At 46.1% G+C, this 24583-nt stretch overlaps 1 protein-coding gene across 1 annotated transcript in view; it reads right to left on the bottom strand.

Annotated features, from left to right (window-relative positions):
• The window catches only part of TOB2 (transducer of ERBB2, 2), a 288621-nt gene that overhangs the window by 33284 nt on the left and 230754 nt on the right, over positions 1–24583 (bottom strand). The window contains exon 2 of the transcript XR_010186878.1: positions 12832–12978. The gene's annotated coding sequence lies outside the window, so the exon portion shown is untranslated. The remainder of the gene's footprint in view (positions 1–12831; positions 12979–24583) is intronic.

Raw genomic sequence — 24583 nt, 5'->3', positions numbered from 1 at the left:
GGGTAATTTACGGGCCATCTGTATACAGCCGTGAGATCTTGCAGTAGACGAGCCAGGGGGAAACAGAGCGTTGTGCCAAAAAGAGTTCAAGGGAGAGATTGGAGTGGGCAGATTAATTTTAGCGCATAATGTTTTTTATTGAATTAAGATGGAATAAAACAAATACAACACAGACTGCAGAAACAAAGACAGGCATATCACAAAATGGACCAATAGAGAGTGCGAATACGCTGAAACACATCTCATGCGAATCAAATATCAAGGCGAGAAGTAGTCAAAAGAATAAAAATATGAATTTTCCCCCAAAAAATCAGAGATACTTACACAGAAATAAAAAGCAACATTAAGAAAAATAAACCAAAAGGGTAAATTACAATAAAACCAAACCGGAGAGTGGGGAGTAAAGAAGCATTGGGGGGGGGGGGGGGGGGGGGGAGGAAGGAAATACGAAGGACAGTGAAAGAAAACAAAGAAAGAAGACAGGAAGTGCTCCAGATCAGAATGAATAGAGTAGCAAGAACCACTCCGAGGAAATTCACAGAAAGAAAAAAAGGTCCCATAGAACCTAAAGGGGGGGGGGGGGGATGTATGGGATGAGGGTATCCTTGAAGGCTGTTGAAGCCTTGAAGTCCATCCAGCAGAACCAGGTATCTCTAAATGTTGCATGGCAATATATTGTCGATATCCATAAAAAAATCTATCTTATTAAATCAGTCAGTAATAGTTGGAGGAGAGGAGCAAAGCCACCGCACCGGAATAACTGATTTAGCAGCATTATTCAAATGGCACAATGGGAAAAGAGGATCCAAAGGTACCAGTTCCCCAAGAATTTTCGCAGAGAGGCTGAGTACCTCCTTCCAAAAAGGATGGAGAGTAGGGAAGAACAACCAGATATGAAACGGCTTGCCTGGAGAATTAGAGCAATGCCGGCAAGTATTTGGCACACAATCCCCATTTTAGAGAGAGTATCAGAACATCTGTACCAGCTGGACATTTTAATACTGGTCTCCAAAACACAAACACTAGGGGAGCAGGCATGGCATAATCAATTGTTTTTTTGCATTTAACTTCACCAAGTTCCTCTCCAAGCCCTCGATCCCAAAGTTCAGTAAAGTGGGGGAGGGTTAGACCAGCATCCTCTGACAGGAGATTCTAAATAAGGAAGATGGCATGGGCTGGGGCCATGTGACTGGCACACAAGCATTCAAAAGGCGCAAGGGCCGTAAGCAGGGTTCCAGAGATACAGAGAAAGTGTAGGAAGTGGTGAACTTGAAGATAGCGCCAGTGCTCCTCCAGAGGCAAGATCCACTTATCACGCACACCAGTAAAGGATGCAATTTTGCCCTCCCTCTGCAGCTGTCCAATTAAGAAAAATCCCACGTCAAACCTAGAACGGAAGCCACTGTGTCATGGAAAGAGGAACAGTCAGTGCCTGACTCTCAATCTGTACCCACTGTTTAGAAGTATCCACTTCTAAATAATAATAATAATGATAATAATATTAATAATAATAGTATTGCAGAAAACTATTCAGGAGACAATTCTAGTGGTACCCTCAAATGTTAGCGAGCCGTATCCCCCCTTGACCTTTTGTCTGAACATTAGATCTAATCGCAAGCATGGCCTACTGCCCCCCCTACTGAATGTCTATAAACCATCTGGGGGGAATCAGAATTGGGAGGGTCTGCAGCAGATGGAGAATTTTAGGGAGGGAGTTCAATTTAAGTATGCCCAACCTCCTGAACCACAGAAAGCATCTAGCTTTCCAGGACTGCAGATCACAGCAAATTTTGGCCAAAATGGGGGTGATGTTAGCTTCAAACGGGCAAAACAGGTCTCTAGTGAGGGTTACACCCAGGTATTTTAATTGGGAGGCGTGCCATTGTAGGAGTAGTTAACCTTGAAATTAGAAAGGTCCCTAAAAACCTTGAATTCATCTACATAATTAGGTAAGGAGACTACAGGATTCGTAATCGTGGCCAATAGGTCATTGGCAAAGAGAGATAATTTATGCTCCATCCCCTGCAAGAGAAATTCCAATACAGTATATATAGGGTTCAACCTAATAGACCTTGTCAGCACCTCCATACAAAGAATAAAGATCAGGGGGGATAATGGGCATCCCTGTCTAGTACCATTAGTAACGTCAAAGGGGTTAGATGAGCAGCTGCGGGGCTCAGTTGGTGGGTAGGGGGGGGGGGAGAAATCTGCAGCTGCGGGGCTCAGTTGGTGGGGAGGGGGAGGGAAGAAATCTGCAGCTGCGGGGCTCAGTTGGTGGGGAGGGGGTCTTAATTGGTTTCTGTGAACTATTATTGGCAGTAGATTATAGGTATTAGAGACTGACAGCCCCGGGAACAATGAGGAAAAATGGATCATTTGGGCAAGGGGGTCAAAGGATAAAACAAATATTAACAGAGAGAGGGGGACGCCCCTGCCTAGTACCATTAGAAATTGGGAACGAAAAGGAAAGAAAACCATTGCTGAAGATTTGAGATGAAGAGCCAGCATAAAGGGCAGAAATACAGCTGGAAATGTCACCATGGAGTCCGAACTTGGATACTACCTGGCGCATATACCCCAAGTGTAGCCTATCGAATGCTTTTTCAGCATTGAGATAAAGGAGAAAAAATTATGATTTGGTACACCCCACCCACTCAACCAAATCTAAAACCCTGCAAGTATGATCAGGAGCCTGACATCCAATAACTAAATCCACCTGGTCTGGGTGTATCAGCTGTGGGCGCTAAGGGTTGAGGTGATTAGCTATCAGCTTAGCATACATTTTAATGTCTGTGTTAAGGAGTGCTATAGGCCTATAATTCTTGCATTCAGAGGGGTCCTTACGACGCTTCAGAATAGTCACAATTTGAGCTTCCACCATTTCTGCTGAAAAGGAGCCAGTGTTAAAAGCCTCTGTATAAAGCTGGAATAAAAAGAGGGGAAAGGACCTCACCAAATGCAGAATAAAAGGAGTGAACAAATCCATCAAGGCCAGGAGCTTTACACTTAGGCAGCTGTTGAATTACCAGCTGTCTTTCCTCCAAGGACTAGGGGACGTTCCAAGACGCCAGGCTACTGTTTTCAAGGTAGTATGGGGAGTAGAAGCATCCTCATGTAAATTATATAATTTTGCATAATACTCCAAAAACAAGTTAACAATGTCAAGGGGGTGAAGACATTTGGTACCAGAGGGAGACATTGGATTCTATTACTGGCATGCCTACCACAAAGTTTACGTGCTAGAAGTTGGTTAGCCTTATCCCAGTAATGAAAAACTATCGATGAAGGTGATCAAGTACTAAATGCATGCGATGCATAAAAAGTTTCTGAAACTGTTGCCTGACTAGGGTGATTGGAGCATCTTCAACAATACCTGTGAGGATGAGAAACTTACCATTTTTATCCTCAATTTTCTGGTGCAAAGTAAAGGGAGTATTCACATGAGAAAAATGGCAACACCATTACACTTGAATGGGCTTTTGGCAGTAAATATACAGGGTACCTATGGTCTTTACAAATAGGAGACACAAAATGCCTTAAATGGCTCAAGCAAACTTTCTGTGAAAAGGGAGATAAAGCAGATAAAATCCTTGCATCACACCTTCTATCAAATAGGACCAACAGGCAGTGCTGAAAGTAGGGTGGTACAGAGTACCTTTAAGAAATATGGTACCACCAGCCAACTGCTGGGGCATACTTTATAAGGGGCATTTTTGTAAAATGGTGTCAGTGGCATAACTGTGCGTGGCATAATATGTAATAGGCATTACAGTGTGTGGTATAATATGTGATAGGCATTACGGTGTGTGACATAATGTGTTAAGGGCATTACGGTGTGTGCCATAATGTGTAATGGGCATTATGGTGTGTGGCATAATGTGTAATAAGCATTACGGTGTGTGGCATAATGTGTAATGGGCATTACGGTGTTTGGCATAATGTGTAAGGGGCATTACGGTGTGTGGCATAATGTGGCTATGCCCCTATAGTCATGTAGCCACTCCCCTAGTTTTGTGTGATTACACCCCTCATGACACGTGACCACGTCCATTTTTACTATCAGTACCACTAAGAAAACATTTCTACTTGCACCACTGCCCACATGGCTGCGTTCCAAAACTACTACATTGCCTTCTACATTCTCCCCACCACTTCACTCCACCTCTGCATTAGTTTCTGATTTTCTTGCTAAATCTAAACTTCCTCAGCTCTAGCGCACCGCCCTTGCACAGATTAATGCTGAAATTTCAACTGACGAGATAGACCTCACTATTAAAGACCATAAAAATGGTAAATCGCCCAGTCTTAATGGGTTTATGGCTGTATATTATATGTTCTCGAGTTTGCTCTCACTCCATCTTCACTCCTTCTTTAATGATGCTCTTCAGGGTGTCCCCTTCCCTCTTGAAATGCTGGAAGCTAGAACTGCAGTGACTCTTAAGGGAAGCTAAGACCCCCTTCTCTGTGCTAGTTACAGGCCAATCTCCCTTCTCAATTTAGACTTGAAAATCTATGCTAAAATCTCGGTAAATCATTTAAATGCATTCCTCCCATTCCTGATTAATTATGACCAAGTTGGATTTATCCTGGGGTGCCAGGCAAGGAATAACATTAGATTTGTTGTTTATCTTATCCATGTTACAAACTCCAGGTGATCACCTACTATTATGCACTGCTTAGATGCTGATTTTTTTCCCCAGGATCTCCTAGGGAGTCATGAGAGCTGCACTTGAAGCTTTTGCCTTTTCTGGTGACTTCCTTACTGGTGTCCTGGCATTACCGTCTGATTCGGTCACCATTAGTAATGATACTCGACAGCGCTGCCTCAATTCTCCCTTGATATTTGCTCTTGTTATCAAACCACTTGCTTCCCACATCAGATCCAAGCCCGATATACAATGAGTATGCCTCGGTTATACCAACTCCATCTCTCTGTTCGCAGATGGCATCCTGCTCTCTCAGACCCAGCCAACACTCTCCCACACTAAGCTTTTTTCATTGCTTAGCACCTACAGGGTTGTTTCTGCTTAGAAGATTAATTATTAAAAGTTGTAGGCCATGCTGCTTTATGACCCCCCCCCCCCCCCCTTTCCAAGAAGCCAAGGTTCTTAAAGTTAACTTAAATAGCAGGCTAGAAAGATCAAATATCTAGGGATTTACCTTACCCCCCCCCCCCCCCCTTATGACCTTCCTTTTCATGATAACATCTGGTCTTTTTTTCTCCAAGACACAGGCTGATCTGACCTTCATATCCTCAATTAAGGACGAGACTGGTCTAGCTCACCGTGACACCCACAAGATCGCAGCAGCATTTATTATTGTTCTTCATTGTATAACCTACCCGCTCCTATGGCCTACCCTGATTTTTCTGTGAAAAGACAAGCCATTAGTGAACTTTCTCAATAGGATAGGGTTTCCTAGGCTAAGTAACCTTGACCGTGAGGATTTAGAGAGACCTTTTACTCTACCTAAATTGGAAGAGGCTATCAAATATAACCCTTCCATGAAAAATTCTGGCACTGGACAGCTTTACCTTCAATTATAACTAAGCCTTTAGAGCTAAATTGATCCCCTTACTTCTACAGGCCTATAACACAGTTTCCAACCAAACCCCCTTTTCTTGCCTACATTATGGTCATTCCCAAAGAGGGTAAGGATCCCTCCCTGTGTCCCAGCTACCACGCATTCTTCCTTCTCAGTGTCAATGTCAAACTATTTGCCAAAATTCCAGCGAATAGATTGAAACGTCTCCTACCCTCCCTTATACGGGTGTACTATGATATACCGGCGCTCGGGATCCCGGGGCCCAGCATACCGACACCAGTATTCTGACCACCGGAATGCCGACAGCGGGGTGAGTACGCCACGCTATTCATTAGTTGTCTGTATCCCGGCACCGGTATGCAGAGCACCGGGATCCCGACAGACGGGATATCGAGTGCCTCCCCCCTTATACATAGTGACCAAGTGGGGTTTTTAACGGGATACGAAGCCAGGGACAAAACTTCCAAGCTCATAGCCCTTATCCATTATATCTCCACCTAGGATGCCTCTGTGATTTTATTGTTGACAAATGCTGATAAGGCATTCAACAGGATTGATTGGGGTTTTATATCCGGAGTGCTGAGTCACATGGGATTTCTTCCCTCCCCACCAACTGAGCCCCGCAGCTGGAGATTTCTCCCCCCCCCCCTCCCCACCAACTGAGCCCCGCAGCTGCAGATTTCTTCCCCCCTTCCCCACCGAGTCCCGCAGCTGCAGACTTCTCTCCCCCCCTCTCCCCACCAACGGAGTCCCACAGAGCAGTGTACATACTCTGAAGACACCACTCGCCCGCATTGCGTCCTGGCCGGCTGCTCACTCAGGCTCCGAGTCGTGGACAGATGTCACGCGACCAGAGCAATCAGCAGAGCCAGAGAGATACAGTAGCTCCTAAACGTCAGGGGAGGAGCGAGCGAGCGCCGCTGAGTTTGATAGGCGATGCGCTTGGCGGGGTCCTCCAGCGGCTGCAGGACAGGTGTAAAATGGGTACTCTGGACGGAACGGGGGACAACGGAGCAGGTGCCCTCTCCAAGGCAGGAGCCCGGCGGCATCCGACTCCGTTGTCTCCGGCAGTTCCGCCCCTGGACAGGGGTGTGCTTTCATGTGAGCTGAAAGCATGCCCCTGTCACTGAGGCACTTGTGTAAGTGCTGCTTCCTCTACTTTTTTTTAATGGGCTTTTACAGCCCATGGCTTGGCCCTGCCCCCCGCTTTATCCCTGTTACCATTGTCAATGGGAGGCACTACTATCGGTGCCTCCCAAACGAAATGAATGCATTTAATTGTTTATAATAATATAAAGAAGATACTTAAGGTACAGAATATGTGTCGCAAGTATCTTCTTTGTATTACTGTCATTATTAATGTCAGGGGAGGCACTGCCTCCCCTGACTGCACGTCCCTGGTGGCGGCATTACAGAGTATAGAATTACTGCACTCTGACCAACAGTTAAGAGTGCAGGGACCTACAAACAGATTAGGGTAAAGGGGGTCATTCCGACCCGTTCCCATGCAACGGTTTGTCGCTGCAGTGCGAACGGGTCCGGAATGCGCTTGCGCGGGTTGCCCGGCGACCCGTTACATCGCGTTCTACGAGAAAAGCGGCCGCAGAGCCGAACGCAAGAAGATTGACAGACAGAAGGCATTCCTGGGCGGATCCGGACCGTTGGCTGGCGTTTTTGGGGAGTGGTAAGAAAAACGCAGACGTGTCCAGAAGAACGGAGGGCGGATGTCTGACGGCAAAGACGGCTCCAGCATCGCAGAGATCGTCGCACAGGGTAAGTATGTCCAGGGCTGGTCTAGTTTTACTTGAAATTTTTTTAGCTTAGCAGGGCTGCACAAGCGATCGCAGCCCTGCTAAGCTAAAATACACTCCCCCATAGGCGTGTACTAGATGATCGCAGCAGCAGCAAAAAGTTGCTGGCTGCGAACAACTCGGAATGACCACCAAAATGATGTCCCTGACATCATGTTTAGATTGTTTGTTGAATAAGGCTGGGTACATACTAGACAGTGCCAGATTAAGGTCCACATGGGCCTGGAGCTGACATTTCTGAAGGCCCTATTGTGTGTAGCCGCAGTGGGTGTGATCCGCATTGCAGGCAGGGCCGGTTCTACACTTTGAGGCGCCCAGGGCAAAAGTTTCCACTGGTGCCCACTCTCCCCCCCCCCCCCTGGTAAAACAGTGCGCGTGGTAAAAATAGGGGCGTGGCTTCATAGGGGAGGGGCTTGGACACAGTTATGCCCTCTGCAGTTATGCCCCCAGTAGTTGTGCCCCCAGTAGCTGTGCCCTCTGTTGCTGTGTCCCCTGTAGCTGTGCCCCCTGTAATGTAGATTTGCCCCCTCTAGCTTTTCCCCCAGTAGATTTGCCCCAGTAGGTGTGCCCCCTGTAGATATTCTCCCAGTAGTTGTGCCCCCTGTAGCTCTGCCCCCTAGTAGCCGCTTACAAACACAAAAAAAGAAACAAAAAACAATTCTTACCAGCCCCGCTCCTGCTCCTGACTGCAGCTGCCGCTGCTGCTCCGTCTGGCCGCCCGCTCCTCTCTATGGGAGAGACGTCATGATGTCTCTCCCATAGCAGCGCTGCACAAACACTAGAGGTCAATTATGACCTCTAGTGTCTGACGATGGAGCCGGCTGCAGCGGGCACCCCCACGGCGTCTGCTGTAGCCGGGGAGCGGGATGTGGGGTGCCCGCGCCAAGAACCGCACCTGGCTGCTGGGATGTTACTAGTGACATGGGGGTTGTGACCAATGTTGTGGAGGTTTGGTCTGTGCCATAGGGTGTGACAAGCACCTACTTTTAAAAGCCTCAACCCCCACCGGGGGTGGGGGGACCCCCTTTCCTCATTCTGCCTTTAGAAAATGTGGAAAGAATAGTTTCAGCATATTTTAAGGGTAGAACTGGTTACAAAATATGCACCATAGCGAGAACTAGGGGCAGATTTTACCTATGGACTGTACAGTGGTGCAAGTAGAAATATTTTCTTATGGGTACTGAGTGTCAAAAAATGGGCGTGGTCATGTGTTGTGATGGGGCGTGGCCACATGCTGCTAGTGGGAGTGGCTACATGACACAGCCCCTTTTTGGGGGTATTCTGGAGGCAAAGCTAAAAATATTTAGTAATGCCTCCAGTATAATAGAAATATATAGTGATACCTCCAGTATAATAGCTATATATAGTAATGCCCCCAATTTAATGACAATATATAGTAATGCCTCCATTATAACAGGAAAATACAGCCACTGTCGCACTCCCAGTAACCCTGACAAAGTGGGAGGAGCCGTCATGCTGCCAAGCACCATGGTCTTGTTGCTTTGTGGCACTTATAATTGTGGCAATGGCAAAGTGTGCTGCAGGTGGTACTGCGTACCTGCTGCCAAATTCTTAAGGGTACTCCATACCCGAGCGTACCCGCATACTTGCACCACTGGGACTGTAGCACTACAGCTCCCCTCCAGTAAAATACGTCACCTCAGCTCACGTCAGTGAAGCCAAATGCAATCCGTGGGACTTCCTATTGGAAGTCCTACCTCACAGTCACCCGCAGGACAAGCAATCCCATTGAGGGGTGTTTCCTCCATTTGGTACTCCCAGTATGGGCTGTAATTAGCAAACAGCTGGCTTCCTATAGGAAGCCACTCCCTGCATGCACGGTACCGCCGCCGCTAGTGCATATGCGCCGGTCCCAGCGCCTATCAGCTACATTGTGCAGATGCTGGGACCTAGCGGCAGGGACCAAGCAGCATGGCCAGTGGCAGACCCCCTTCCTCCACCCAGGTAGGAGCTGCCGCTGGTGAGAATATATTAGATCTAAGGTGGGTGATAGCCATGCTTAGCATTAGGAGTGACCACATCAGCACTGATTATCCAATCAGTGTGACACTCTCTAAAAAGTCATGGTGCATTTTCTCATATACAAGATAGACAGGGCACACTCTGCTTAATCACACTTACAAATGTATGTATATATATATATATATATATATATATATACATAATTATTGTGTATGGCTGTCCCATCTCCTTAATAAGCTGCTGCTTTTAGTATAGGAGCAAGGGGTTCTGTCTCGAACTGTGATGGGGAAGGGGTTGGGAAGATTTGTGATGGATATGCAGGACCAAGCTGTTGGGGGGGGGGGGGGGGTAAGGAGCTGTGGTGGGAGGGGGATCACAGCCGCATGTGGAGGGTGGCGGGGAGGGCTATAGATTAGAAGGCGGATACTGAGGTGGCAGCTAAACTAGTGTGTGTGTGTGTGTGTGTGTGTGTGTGTGTGTGTGTGTGTGTGTATATATATATATATATTCCAGGTGCTTCACTCGGCGTTGATAAAGACATTAAACCATAATGGTTATTTCAACGTTTCAGTGCCCTTTATGCACTATCATCAGGATCCTGACGATAGTGCATAAAGGGCACTGAAACGCTGAAATAACCATTATGGTTTAATGTCTTTATTAACGCCGAGTGACGCACCTGGAATCTATATAAATTTATACGTTTGTATATGTGAAGGCACCAGCTAAGTTTGAACGAATGCGGAGTGCCAGTCCTATGCTGTTATACACTGCTCAAAAAAATAAAGGGAACACTAAAATAACACATCCTAGATCTGAATGAATGAAATATTCTTATTAAATACTTTGTTCTTTACATTGTTGAATGTGCTGACAACAAAATCACACAAAAATGATCAATGGAAATCAAATTTATTAAGCCATGGAGGTCTGGATTTGGAGTCACACTCAAAATTAAAGTGGAAAAACACACTACAGGCTGATCCAACTTTGATGTAATGTCCTTAAAACAAGTCAAAATGAGGCTCAGTAGTGTGTGTGGCCACCACGTGCCTGTATGACCTACAACCCACACAAGTGGCTCAGGTAGTGCAGCTCATCCAGGATGGCACATCAATGCAAGCTGTGGCAAGAAGGTTTGCTGTGTCTGTCAGCGTAGTGTCCAGAGCATGGAGGCGCTACCAGGAGTCAGGCCAGTACATCAGGAGACGTGGAGGAGGCCATAGATGGGCAACAACCCAGCAGCAGGACCGCTACCTCCGCCTTTGTGCAAGGAGGAACAGGAGGAGCACTGCCAGAGACCTGTAAAATGACCTCCAGCAAGCCACAAATGTGCATGTGTCTACTCAAACAATCAGAAACAGACTCCATGAGGGTGGTATGAGGGCCCGACGTCCACAGGTGGGGGTTGTGCTTACAGCCCAACACCGTGCAGGACTTTTGGCATTTGCCAGAGAACACCAAGATTGGCAAATTCGCCACTGGCACCCTGTGTTCTTCACAGATGAAAGCAGGTTCTCACTGAGCACATGTGACAGAGTCTGGAGACGCCAAGGAGAACGTTCTGCTGCCTGCAACATCCTCCAGCATGACTGGTTTGGCAGTGGGTCAGTAATGGTGTGGGGTGGCATTTCTTTGGGGGGCCGCACAGCCCTCCATGTGCTCGCTAGAGGTAGCCTGACTGCCATTAGGTACCGAGATGAGATCCTCAGACCCCTTGTGAGACCATATGCTGGTGCGGTTGGCCCTGGGTTCCTCCTAATGCAAGACAATGCTAGACCTCATGTGGCTGAAGTGTGTCAGCAGTTCCTGCAAGATGAAGGCATTGATGCTATGGACTGGCCCACCCGTTCCCCAGACCTGAATCCAATTGAGCACATCTGGGACATCATGTCTCGCTCCATCCACCAACGCCACGTTGCACCACAGACTGTCCAGGAGTTGGCGGATGCTTTAGTCCAGGTCTGGGAGGAGATCCCTCAGGAGACCATCCGCCACCTCATCAGGTGCATGCCCAAGCGTTGTAGGGAGGTCATACAGGCACGTGAAGGCCACACACACTACTGAGCCTCATTTTGACTTGTTTTAAGGACATTACATCAAAGTTGGATCAGCCTGTAGTGTGTTTTTCCACTTTCATTTTGAGTGTGATTCCAAATCCAGACCTCCATGGGTTAATAAATTTGATTTTCATTGATAATTTTTGTGTGATTTTGTTGTCAGCACATTCAACTATGTAAAGGACAAAGTATTTAATAAGAATATTTCATTCATTCAGATCTAGGATGTGTTATTTTAGTGTTCCCTTTATTTTTTTGAGCAGTGTATAACAGCATAGGACTGGCACTCCGCATTCGTTCAAACTTGTATATACAGAGAAGAAAGGCGGCACTCGGAGACTGGCAAATTCGGTGAAACAAAACCATCAAGTGTTTAATTATTATTATTATTATTATTATTATTATTACATTTTATTTATAGGGCGCCACAAGTGTTTCGCAGAGCCGTACAAAGGACAGTACAGGGAGACAAAACTTAGCATAACAGTAAATAAATAACAAAAATGGAGTGCAGGTAAAAAAGAGCAACACAATTCTCAAAACATAATACAGCTTAGATGTAAGTAGCGAAGGAGTAATCATTGTACTACTTGGGGCTGGCGGCCATAGATAGAGATGAGCCTTTACCAGCAGGAGAGAAAGCAGGTAAAGATGGTCGCTGAGTGAAATGTGTCAAGAAGAGGGTTTAGACAAGAGGAAAGAGAGCCCTGCTCTGAAGAGCTAACAATCTAGTGGGGAGGGGCAACAGGCAGATGACATGAGGTGCAAGCAGGTAGAAGCCTGATGGTGGTATGCGAGCAAAGCAGAGATGTCCAAGGCATGGGGCAGGGGGATGGAGGAGCAGCCTAAGGACTAGGTTATGCATTGGAGTGGTACGCTTTGATAAATAGGTGGGTTTTCAATGCCCGTTTGAAGCTTTGCAAGGTCGGGGAGAGTCTAATGGAGCGGGGGAGCGCATTCCACTGAAGGGGTGCAGCACGGGCAAAATCCTGAACTCGTGCATGGGAAGCAGTGACCAAGGCAGAGGAGAGGCGACGGTCATCAGCCGACCGTAGTGGGCGGGAGGGAGTATGAAGGGAGAGGAGGTTGGAGATGTAGGGAGCAGTGGAATTAGAGATGGCCTTGTATGTGAGGGTGAGGAGTTTGAAGAGGATTCTGTAGGGGAATGGGAGCCAGTGTAGATTTTGTTGAAGGGGAGTGGCAGAAGTGGAGCGGCGGGAGAGGAAGATGAGCCTAGCTGCAGAGTTGAGGACAGATTGGAGGGGAGCGATGTGGGAGCAAGTGAGGCCAGTGAGGAGCACATTGCAGTAGTCAAGTCGTGAGATGACCAGTGAGTGGATGATAAGTTTAGTTGCACTCTGGGACGTACCCCCTTCCTCAGGACAAACCAAACACAAGTGCAAACAGTGTAAGAATAACATTAAATACCTTACCATACCAAGAAGCGCCAACCCCCGTCGCGGCGACGCCGGCCGGAGCTCCGGACCCCGCACTTCCGGACGCGTCACCCTGTCTAACCCGGAAGTGTCATCGTCCTTCCCCGGACGTCATCCCGCAACGGCTGTGGACGTGCACACGTTCTGTAACCATGGAAACCATAGAGACAGTCTTAGTTAATAAACCACCGGAAAAACATAAAATAAACATATAAATACTACACAACAGTGCTATTATAACAGTGCAGATCACCGAATTTGCCAGTCTCCGAGTGCCGCCTTTCTTCTCCGTATATATTGAGGTAGCAACAACCTCTAAGGAGGGCACCGGAGCAAGTAACCTGTCGGGAGCGGTGAGTGCCGGACCACACAGAGGATTTATATATATATATATATATATATATATATATATATATATATACAGTTGTGCTCATAAGTTTATATACCCTAGCAGAATTTGTGATTTTCTGGCCATTTGTCTGAGAATATGAATGATAACTCACAAACTTTTCTTTCACTCATGGTTAATGGTTGGGTGAAGCCATTTATTGTCAAACAACTGTGTTTACTCTTTTTAAATCATAATGACAACAGAAACTACCCAAATGACCCTGATCAAAAGTTTACATACCCCAGTTCTTAATACCGTGTATTGCCCCCTTTAACATCAATGACAGCTTGAAGTTTTTTGTGGTAGTTGTGGATAAGGCTCTTTATTTTCTCAGATGGTAAAGCTGCCCATTCTTCTTGGCAAAAAGCCTCCAGTTCCTGTAAATTCTTGGGCTGTCTTGCATGAACTGCACGTTTGAGATCTCCCCAGAGTGGCTCAATGATATTGAGGTCAGGAGACTGAGATGGCCACTCCAGAACCTTCACTTTATTCTGCTGTAGCAAATGACAGGTCGACTTGGCCTTGTGTTTTGGATCATTGTCATGTTGGAGCGTCAAAGTACGTCCCATGCGCAGCTTCCGGGCTGATGAGTGCAAATTTTCCTCCAGTATTTTCTGATAACATGCTGCATTCATCTTGCCATCAATTTTGACCAAGTTTCCAGTGCCTTTGTAGCTTACACATCCCCAAAACATCAGCGATCCACCTCCGTGTTTCACAGTAGGAATGGTGTACCTTTCATCATATCCCTTGTTGACTCCTCTGCAAATGTAACGTTTATGGTTGTGGCCAAAAAGTTCAATTTTGGTCTCATCACTCCAAATGACTTTGTTCCAGAAGTTTTGAGACTTGTCTCTCTGCTGTTTGGAGTATTGTAAGCGGGATGCTTTGTGCCATTTGCGTAGTAATGGCTTTCTTCTGGCAACTCGACCATGCAGCCCATTTTTCTTCAAATGCCTCCTTATTGTGCATCTTGAAACAACCACACCACTTTTTTTCAGAGAGTCCTATATTTCAGCTGAAGTTATTTGTGGATTTTTCTTTGCATCCCGAACAATTTTCCTGGCAGTTGTGGCTGAAATTTTTGTTGGTCTACCTGACCGTGATTTGGTTTCCACAAAATCCCTCATTTTCCACTTCTTAATTAGAGTTTGAACACTGCTGATTGGCATTCTCAATTGCTTGGATATCTTTTTATATCCCTTTCCTGTTTTTTTTTTTTTTTTAAAGTTAGGGTTTTTATTGAGATTGATCAATAACCAAAACAATATCGAAGTTGTACAGGTCAAGATATTGAACATGCATATAAAAGATTTTACAGGCTGCATTAGAGTGGAATATACAGTTCCATGACAATACAGGCTATCAAGTAATAGCAGTATGTACCCTGTGTAAATTCAAGCATGTACATGATCAGTCTCATTTTATTTTTCATTTATAGTATAGGACCTATACCAAAACAGAGAAAAAACTTATTAAAAGTAAAAAACAAAAGAGAGAAAGAAGAAGAAATAAAAAACAGGAAAGAGTAAGAAAAAGTACAAGAGTAAATGCAAAGACAATAGAAGAGGAAATAGCAGAGGTGTTAGAGGTATTAGCAGAGTCCGGGTATTAATAAAGAACGCGCGAGGTACCATGGGGACCAAATGTTGTGGAATTGGGCCACTGTGTTATTCCTCAGACTGGTAATATATTCCATATTGGCTATATAATTAATCCTAGCCATCAGTAATGCCTTGGAGGGCGGTTTATGGTCCTTCCAACATTTAGCAATCAGAGATTTAGCCGCCATGCAGATTTGCATAGCAAGCTTATCTTGGATTTTGGGTAGTGACGATATGGGGGCATGAAGTAAAGCGATTTCAGGAGAGAGATCCACGTTATGTCCGCAAGTTTGGGCGATGAGCGCTCCAACTGTGTTCCAGAGGGGGCGAATAGAGGGGCAGGTCCACCATACATGGAAAAAGGTGCCCTCCTCTCCACAAAGTCTCCAGCATAAATTCGAGGTTGCGGAGAAAATGGAATGAAGTCTGGAGGGGACTAAATACCATCTGGTATAAACTTTGTAACATGTCTCCCTAATCGCCACACTAATAGAAGCTTTAGCAGTGCGCAATCTAATTTCTTCCCATTGATCATCTTCCAACGGATGGGAGAGGTCTGATTCCCAGGCTAGTTCATGGGGTTCACGGGCAGGAGGATCTGGAGTCAAAATAGAGTTGTATATTGTTGAGATATTCCCCTTTCTGACAATCGAAAGTATACACATATGTTCAAAGGAGGTGGGTGATCTCAAAGGGGCAGTTTTAAGCTGAGATTTAAGAAAGCTAATAATTTGAATGTAATGGTAATGACACGAGGATGGAATACCGAGGCGCTCTTGAAAATCTCCAAAAGAGGTCGATGCTGCGTGGCCTTTAACATGGATAAATCTCGTGACACCCTGAGATTGCCATGGGGCTGCTATATTTCGTTCGCTGCCTGGGGGGAAGGCAGGGTGACCCCAGATAGGTGACAGAGGTGAGGGGTATGAAGAAAGATTATAAGTGGTGCGGAGTTTGTCCCACAATCCAAGGGTGAATTTAATTGTGGGGACTGAATAGGCCGAGGCTGGTCTGCAGGACCTGGGGAGCCACAGAAGAGAGTCGAGGGGAATACCCTGATATATTGAGTTCTCAATATCGACCCATTTTCTAATCCCTCGGGGGGAATGCCAGGACACTACGTGGTTAAGGTGACAGGCGTTAAAATAAGCCTGAAGATTAGGATATCCCAAGCCGCCAGAAGTTGTACTCTTGGTCAACAAGGTTCGTCTTAATCGAGATTTACGATGAGCCCAAATAAATTTGTTGCACAGGGTCTGCAGGGAAGCCAAAGTCTTTCGGGGCACCATTATCGGAATGGTCTGGAACAGATAAAGAATACGGGGAAGGAAATTCATTTTTAGGGCGTTAATCCGTCCAATCCATGAAATGTATAACCGATCCCATTTGTCTAGGTCTTGAGTGAGAGTTTTAATTATAGGAACATAATTAGCCTGATAGAGGCTAGAGTAGGATTTAGTGATAAATATGCCAAGGTATTTGATAGCAGAGGGTCTCCAGAGAAAGGGGAAAGAGGAGGTTAAAATCAAATTAGTATGGGATGAAACATTAAACGCGAGGGCCTCAGATTTGGTATGATTTATTTTATAACCAGAGAGGGAACCATACAAAAGTAGTTCTTTCTGTAAATTAGGAAGAGAGATCAGAGGGTTAGAAAGAGTCAAGAGGACGTCATCCGCAAACAGAGATATTTTATACGAGCTCTGTCCCACAGTAACACCCCTAATATCAGCGTTGAGCCTAATACGGGCTGCGAGAGGTTCAATACATAAAGCAAAAAGTAGGGGTGAGAGAGGGCAGCCCTGTCGAGTGCCATTCTTTAAACTAAACCGAGGTGAGCTTAATCCATTAGTCAGGACCGTAGATGAGGGGTTAGAATAGAGGGCCGCTATTGCAGTGATGAAATGACCATGGAGGCCAAACGTAGATAATGTAGAAAACATAAAAGGCCAAGAGATGCGATCAAACGCCTTTTCGGCATCAAGCGCCAAGGCAATCGCTGGTGTTTTCGTCGAGTTTATATGATGAATTAAGTTAACAATACGTCTGGTGTTGTCCGAGGCCTGGCGGCCGGGAATAAATCCCACTTGATCAGGGTCAATTAATGACGGCAACACAGCATTTAGGCGAGTCGCCAGTACTTTGGCAAAAAGCTTGAGATCAGTATTTATCAAAGAGATGGGTCTATAATTTGAGCAATACGAGGGATCCTTTCCGGGTTTCGGGATTACTATAATGCGGGAGTTCGTGGAGTCAGTGTGAAAAGGAGTGCCCTGCATTATTTTGTTAAACAAGATAACCATATGAGGAATGAGCTGAGGGGCGAAAGTTTTGTAGTATATCATCGGGTAGCCATCCGGGCCTGGGGCCTTAGAAGGTTTCTGGGTTTTTAGTGCAGCTTCAATTTCTTCAGCAGAAATATTAGCATTGAGAGCAGAGTTAGTTGCCTCGTCTAAACGAGGAAGAGCGCACGAATCTAGATAATGTTGAGCCTGGTCGGCATGTGTCAAGGGGTCGGACGGGGGGTCAAGGTTATAGAGTGCTCTATAATAATCAGAAAAGATACCATTAATTTTCTTGGGGTCATAGGTAACGTTGCCTGAGGGTTCTTTAATAATATGGATGCATTGGTTAGCCTTCTTGGCACGTAAGCGATTAGCCAACAAAGTATGAGCCTTGTTGCTTTTGTCGTAAAACGATTGATTAGCCCATCGAAGTGAGCGCTCAATATTTTCCGCCAAAAGAGATTGTAGATCATCACGAGCCTTAGAAAGTTCGGCTAGTGTTTTCTTAGAGTGTGTGCGTTTGTGTTCCCGATCTAGCGTTGCAATGGTGTCTGTTAACAGAGCAATTTGAGTTTCCTGGCTTCTCTTACGGCGGGACGCAAATTGAATAATGGATCCTCGAACCACCGCCTTATGGGCTTCCCATATCGTAGCTATACTGCAGTCGTCTTCTACATTAATGTCAAAATATTCCTGAAGCTTAGTTTTAATTAAGTCCTGAAACTTAGGGATCTTCAATAGGGTTTCGTTAAGTCTCCATGTCGGTCTACCGTCAGGGTTATCAAATATGTCAAATGTCGCAGCTAAAGCCGCGTGGTCAGTCCAAGTTAGTGGGACTATCGAGGAAGCGCGTGCCGTCCGGGAGAGAGGTGCACAGCTCAAGAACATATCAATGCGGGAGTACACATCATGCGGATTGGAATAAAAAGTGTAGTCCCTGGTGGTCGGATTAAGAAAACGCCATACATCGAACAAACCAGCCTCGGCCATACCCCTGTGTAGTACTGAAGAGTTTGGGGTTCGGCCACTACGTAAGGGACCGGATCTATCCATGTACGTGAGAGCCATATTGAAGTCTCCACCGACAAGTGTCTTACCTCGTCTATATGAATAAAGGTCGTGGAAAAACTTGCGGAAGAATTTAGATTGGGCCGTGTTTGGAGAGTACAGATTAGCCAAAGTAACCTCCTCGTGTCCAATTTTTCCTCTCACCATTACATAACGACCTTCAGTGTCGCATTTACAGTCTAGGAACTGGAAAGGAACGGATCCTCTAACTAAGATCGCTACCCCATTTCTTTTTGCAGCATTATTGGAGTACCATGCCATGGGAAATTGTTTAGATGTCAGGGAGGGATGGGAGGCCGATTTTAAGTGTGTCTCCTGTAAAAAAAAATCACGTCGCCTTTTAAAGTTTTAAGAGACCTGTGGAGATGAGAGCGTTTCTGGGGGGTGTTCAGCCCCTTAACATTGATGGACAGGCACGTTAGCGGCATAATTGAAGAACGAAGAAGCTACTGGAAACCGATAAGGCCCCGGACTCTGCTAAAGTGAATGAGAGTGAGGGGAGGGAGAGAGAGAGAAGAGAAAAAATAATAATTTACAATTCAACACACAAACAACAGTATAAAATAAATGGATATATCAAACTGTGAATGCAGATGCGTCAACTTACACTCAAACTGTAGCAAGAATCTAGAAAGGGAGGAGAGTGATAATAAACAAAATGAGAAAAGCAGACGTAGTATCCAAAAGGCAGGATACCGGACTGCTAAGATAGAGCTCTAAAAAAAAGAAAAGGGAAGAGCTCACTGGTGGGACACAAGTACAATGGAACAGATGAGGGTGTGGACCCAATATTATTGGTAATATCTCTAATCCCTAGATACTGGGGGAGGAAGTGTCAAGCCAAGGCGCTGACACCCCCCACCCAAAACTAATCTGTAATAAAGAGGGCGGACCTTCGATCAGATAGCAAACAGTATCAAAAAAGTTACATTAATAGATCAAATGGCAAAGTCGCAGAGCAGATTGATAGCCAGAGGCAGGCCCCACAGTGTCTCGGAGTAGGGATCTATTCCCATGTCCCATCCATAGGGCAGTGCCTCCGAGCCACCGACCAGAACAGCGAGATAAAAACATAGCGATACAAAGAGTACATATATCTGAGGGAAAAAAATAATTAAAATAAAAGTAAATTAAAAAACGGTTCGAAGATAAGGTAAATGGGCTTTCGTATATGAAACAGTATCTATTATAAAGTCAACAGAACATCTGAGCAAGAGTGAGAACAAAATTATTTAAACTAAACGTTGGTAAAAGTTAAATTTTAAACATGGGGAGCTTCACATCTGAGATGTAGCATCGGGGGACAGGTGAAGTTTTCGAAGCAGCTTGTCCCCGTCCTCAGGAGAGCGAATGATATGAACTTTGCCATTAATTTCCACAATGAGGCGAAAAGGAAAACCCCAGCGGTATTTGTAACCATTATTGCGCAGTGTAGAGGTAACAGAGCGCAGGTCACGCCGTTTAGCAATGGTCACTGGCGACAAGTCTTGGTAGATCTGAATCCGGGAATCTTCGAACAGAATGGAAGTCGAATTTCTACATGCCATTGTAATACTGTTCTTAATCTTGAAAGACAAAAACCGGAGGATAACATCGCGGGGAGGATCAGAGTCCTTTGGTTTAGGCCTCAGGGCACGATGAGCTCTCTCTATCAAGATAGCAGATTCCGAGAGCGACGGGACCAAGTAAAGAAACAGACGTTTGAGGTAAGGTTCCAATTCGGAGGCCGACACAGATTCAGGTATATTGCGAATGCGTAAATTATTCCGCCTCTCGCGATTTTCGCTATCCTCAACCTTATCCTTAAGGAATTCCAATTCGCCGGATAGGTAGCTCATGTCCTCACCCACTTGTTTGCGGAAATCCTGTTGTTTTTCCATTTGTGATTCCAGTGAGCTGGTGCGGGAATCCAGAGCCGCCAGGTCGGATTTCAATTCACCAATCGCTGACTGGAGAGCGGAGGTAAAAGAACTCTTAAGGTCCAAAATCATATTCTGGAGGGATTGAATATCCGCTTTGGTTGAGGGTGACTCCGTCGGATCCATGGTAGAGGTGGACAGCCGAGAGGACGGGGATGGAATTTCAGCTGGCTTTTCCCGGGGTGAGAAGTGTTGTGCAATATCTTGTGAAGTTCCCGGTTTTTTTGCTCGGGTGTTCGCTCTGCTCATAGTATCTGATGAGATAGAAGTGCCCGTTTAGGAAGTGATTACAAGAAAGATCCACCAAAATGTTGCGGGCTCATCAGATGATTTGGGTGGGGGGGAAGTCAGGCACTTGTGTGTTTACATCATTCAAGGGGTCAGGGCCCCAATAATCTGTTAAAACAGTGACAGGGATCCACAGGAGAGCGTCCTGGAGTAGGTGAAATGTAGTATAACAAACACCAGCAGGGGGCTCTGAGAGTCAGGTTCTGCAGGGTGCACTGTATATACAGTAAAAAGAGGAGTGAAATAAGAATGTACAGTATAGTGCTGTGCTTGCAGGTAGTTATTTGCGCAGAGCAGATGTGCTAGAATTATTCCCTGCTGAAATAGAGAGCTGTTTCCTTTACAAGCACAAAAGGGACAGCACAGTATAGGGAAGCTGCTTTGCCTCCTCCAAGATGGCCGCCATCAGTAAAATTTAGTATGTCCCTTCAGTGGATTATTTTATAATAATCCTTGGCAGGGGTAGGGACCAGCCGTCACCCCCACTGTCTTCAGTAAGACCCCCCTGGTGTGTGTGTGCGTCGGGCGGGCCGCTCGTATAAGCGCAGCGCTCGCGCTGCACTCACTGCCTCACCCAAGATGGCCGCCGCCACCGGACCTCCGCCGCTCGGTTCAGCGCCGGACCCGCAGCTCCAGGGGCTCTTCTCGCCGCTTCCACTGCTCGGCGGGGACCCCCAGGTAGGAGAGGTGCAGTGGGGCAAGCCGTGCAGCGGCTCGTGACGGCCGGTTTTCGTCCGATCTCGGGCGGGGGGAGGGTTCCAAATCGAGGCCCCGGCTGCAGCACGAGGGGAAGGCCGCAACCTGCAAGCACAGGACAAGCCTGTGCTTCGGCTCCGCAGCTCACCCCCAATGTACACAAAGCAGCAAGGGCTGCAATAGGAAGCTGCAGGAGGGGGACAAACAAGGGCAGGACAGCCAAAAGGGGGTAAAAAGGTTTAATCTGGCAGGAGCTCCCCTGGGACACGTCTTTCCAGACAGGACACTAGCCACGCCCCCCCCCCCCCCCCCCCCATCCCTTTCCTGTTTTATACAGTTCAATTACCTTTTCCCGCAGATCCTTTGACAATTCTTTTGCTTTCCCCATGACTCAGAATCCAGACACGTCAGTGCGGCACTGGATGAAAAATGCAAGGGTCTTTCAGGAGTCCAGAAACTCACTGACCTTTTATAACCACACACTGATTACAAGCAAACAGATCACAGGTGAGGATGGTTACCTTTAGTATCCATTCAAACCCGTTTGTGTCAACTTGTGCGCATGTTGGGGGTAATTCCGAGTTGATCACAGCAGGAACTTTGTTAGCAGTTGGGCAAAACCATGTGCACTGCAGGAGGGGCAGATATAACATGTGCAGAGAGAGTTAGATTTGGGTGTGGTGTGTTCAATCTGCAATCTAAGTTGCAGTGTAAAAATAAAGCAGCCAGTATTTACCCTGCACAGAAACAAAATAACCCACCCAAATCTAACTCTTTCTGCACATGTTATATCTGCCTCCCCTGCAGTGCACATGGTTTTGCCCAACTGCTAACAAAGTTCCTGCTGTGATCAACTCAGAATTACCCCAGTTATCAGGCCAAAATCTCCAGGGTATGTAAACTTTTGATCAGGGTCATTTGGGTAGTTTCTGTTGTCATTATGGCCCTCATTCCGAGTTAATCGCTCGCTTGCTGCTTTTAGCAGCAGTGCAAACGCTAAGCCGCCGCCCTCTGGGAATGTATCTAAGCTCAGCAGAAGTGCGAACGAAAGGTTCGCAGAACAGTGCTGACATTTTTTCAAGCAGTTTCAGAGTAGCTGCAGACCTACTCCTTCCTTGCGATCACTTCAGTCTTAGCTCCTGCTTTGACGTCACAAACACGCCCTGCGTTCGGCCAGCCACTCCCCCGTTTCCCAAGGCACGCCTGCGTTTTTGCCTGACACGCCTGCGTTTTTTAGCACACTCCCGGAAAACGGTCAGTTACCACCCAGAAACACCCACTTCCTGTCAATCACTCACCGATCAACAGAGCGACGGAAAAGTGTCGCTCGACCTTGTGTAAAACTGCATCGTTTTTTGTGAAAGTACGTCGCGTGTGCGCACTGCAGCCTGTACGCATTCGCAGAAATGCCGATTTTTAGCCTGATCGCTGCTCTGCGAACAACGGCAGCTAGCGATCAACTCGAGATGACCCCCTATGATTTAAAAAGAGTAAACATAGTTGATTGACAATAAATGGCATCACCCAACCACTAACCATGAGTGAAAGAAAAGTTTGTGAGTTATCATTCATATTCTCTGACAAATGGCCAGAAAATCACAAATTCTGCTAGGGTATGTAAATTTATGAGCACAACTGTATATATATATATATATATATATATACACACGTGGATTTGGCACCAAAAGTAGCAGAATATCTATAGCTGGTGCCTTCATAAAAATGCAGATACCTATGTGAATATGCAGTACTTGCAGCCTGAAGTAAGAAATCACCCACAAATCTTCGTGTGTGTGTATATATATATATATATATATATATCTATCCACAAACATACATATTATATATGTACATATACACCTGATATATATATATATATATATATATATATATATATATCACACACACACACACACACACACACATATATATATTTATACATACATAGAAAGATTTGGTAAAAAATGACAAGCTAGGCTGCAATAAATGACTGTCTATATACATTGTACTATATGTTAGCATTACAAAATATAAGGAGTCTCATCTTCAGTCAGTGGCAGTGCACACCTTTCGCAGAGGCACTGCAGGACACTGACACTGCAGCCTATTGCCGATGATCAGCAGCAACCGGGAAGCTCTATCACAGCTATCAAGGCCACCTTTACAGAGCTGAGTTGGCTGCTGCACACTTGCAAAGCAATTATACGGTGGTGGGGCGGCGCTTGTCATGTCACACTGCAGGATGTGATGTCAAGGTGATGCCGAGCTGGAAAGGCAGGTGATGTGCGGCGCAGTGAAGCTTTATGCTGTGCCCACCATTAGCAAATTATGTCCGGTTTCTCAACCGTGGATAGGAAAGGGGGAAGGGGGGTTGGCAGTTTCAAAGTGCGGGGACTTAGGTGGCTGCTGTACATGGAGAAAAATATTTCTGTGTACAGCAGCGCAGCATGTCTTGTGGGCCTATTTTGATGGGGCGGCCTGGAGCTGCAGCTCCATCCAATTGTTGGCCCTGACGCTATAGAAAATGTGTACCCAACCCGACATTGCTGCCGACAGGACCAGCATGCGGCAAGTTCATAAACACAGCATGTAATTGCTAGCAACATTCTCAGGGAGATGGGAGATATCGCTAGTGACCTGCGGGAGCGTGCATATCATGGGTACACACTAGATCAGTCGTTCTTAAACTCGGTCCTCATTACCCCACACAGTGCATGTTTTGCAGGTAACCCAGCAGGTGCACAGGTGTATTAATTACTCACTGACACATTTTAAAAGGTCCACAAGTGGAGCTATTTATTTCGCTTGTGATTCTGTGAGGAGACCTGCAAAACATGGGGGGGTCCTGAGGACCGAGTTAGAGAACCTGTGCACTAGATGATGTACCTAATATATTGTTACAATCCACAATGGAACAATATATCGGACGATATATCGTCTAGTGTGTAATCAGCTTAAGTTTATCAATAAATATTTTGAAATATCAATATTCGTATTAAACACCTGCCTCTGGTACATCAGGCATCAGGCCTAATTCTGAGTTGATCGCAGCATCAAATTTGTTAGCAGTTGGGCAAAACCTTGTGCACTGCAGGGGGGGCAGATATAACATGTGCAGAGAGAGATAGATTTGGGTGGGGTGTGTTCAAACTGAAATCTAAATTGCAGTGTTAAAATAAAGCAGCCAGTATTTACCCTGCACAGAAACAAAATAACCCACCCAAATCTAAGGGGCCCTACTCACTGGCCGACCCGCCGCCGAGCTGCCCGACGGCGGATACGGCCGACGAGCGACCCGGCGGCGGGGGGGCAGTGACGGGGGGAGTGAAGTTTCTTTACTCCCCCCGTCACGCGGCTGCATTGAAGTGCAGGCAAATATGGACGAGATCGTCCATATTGGCCTGCATGCACAGCCGACGGGAGACCAGCGATGAACGAGCGCGGGGCCGCGCATCGTTCATCGCTGGAGTCTCCACACTGAAAGATATGAACGAGATC

The sequence above is a fragment of the Pseudophryne corroboree genome, chromosome 9, assembly GCF_028390025.1.
Source record: "Pseudophryne corroboree isolate aPseCor3 chromosome 9, aPseCor3.hap2, whole genome shotgun sequence".
Classification (NCBI taxonomy): Eukaryota; Metazoa; Chordata; class Amphibia; order Anura; family Myobatrachidae; genus Pseudophryne; species Pseudophryne corroboree.
Note: the sequence above shows the minus strand (reverse complement) of the source record. Positions and strands in the feature narration are given on the sequence as shown.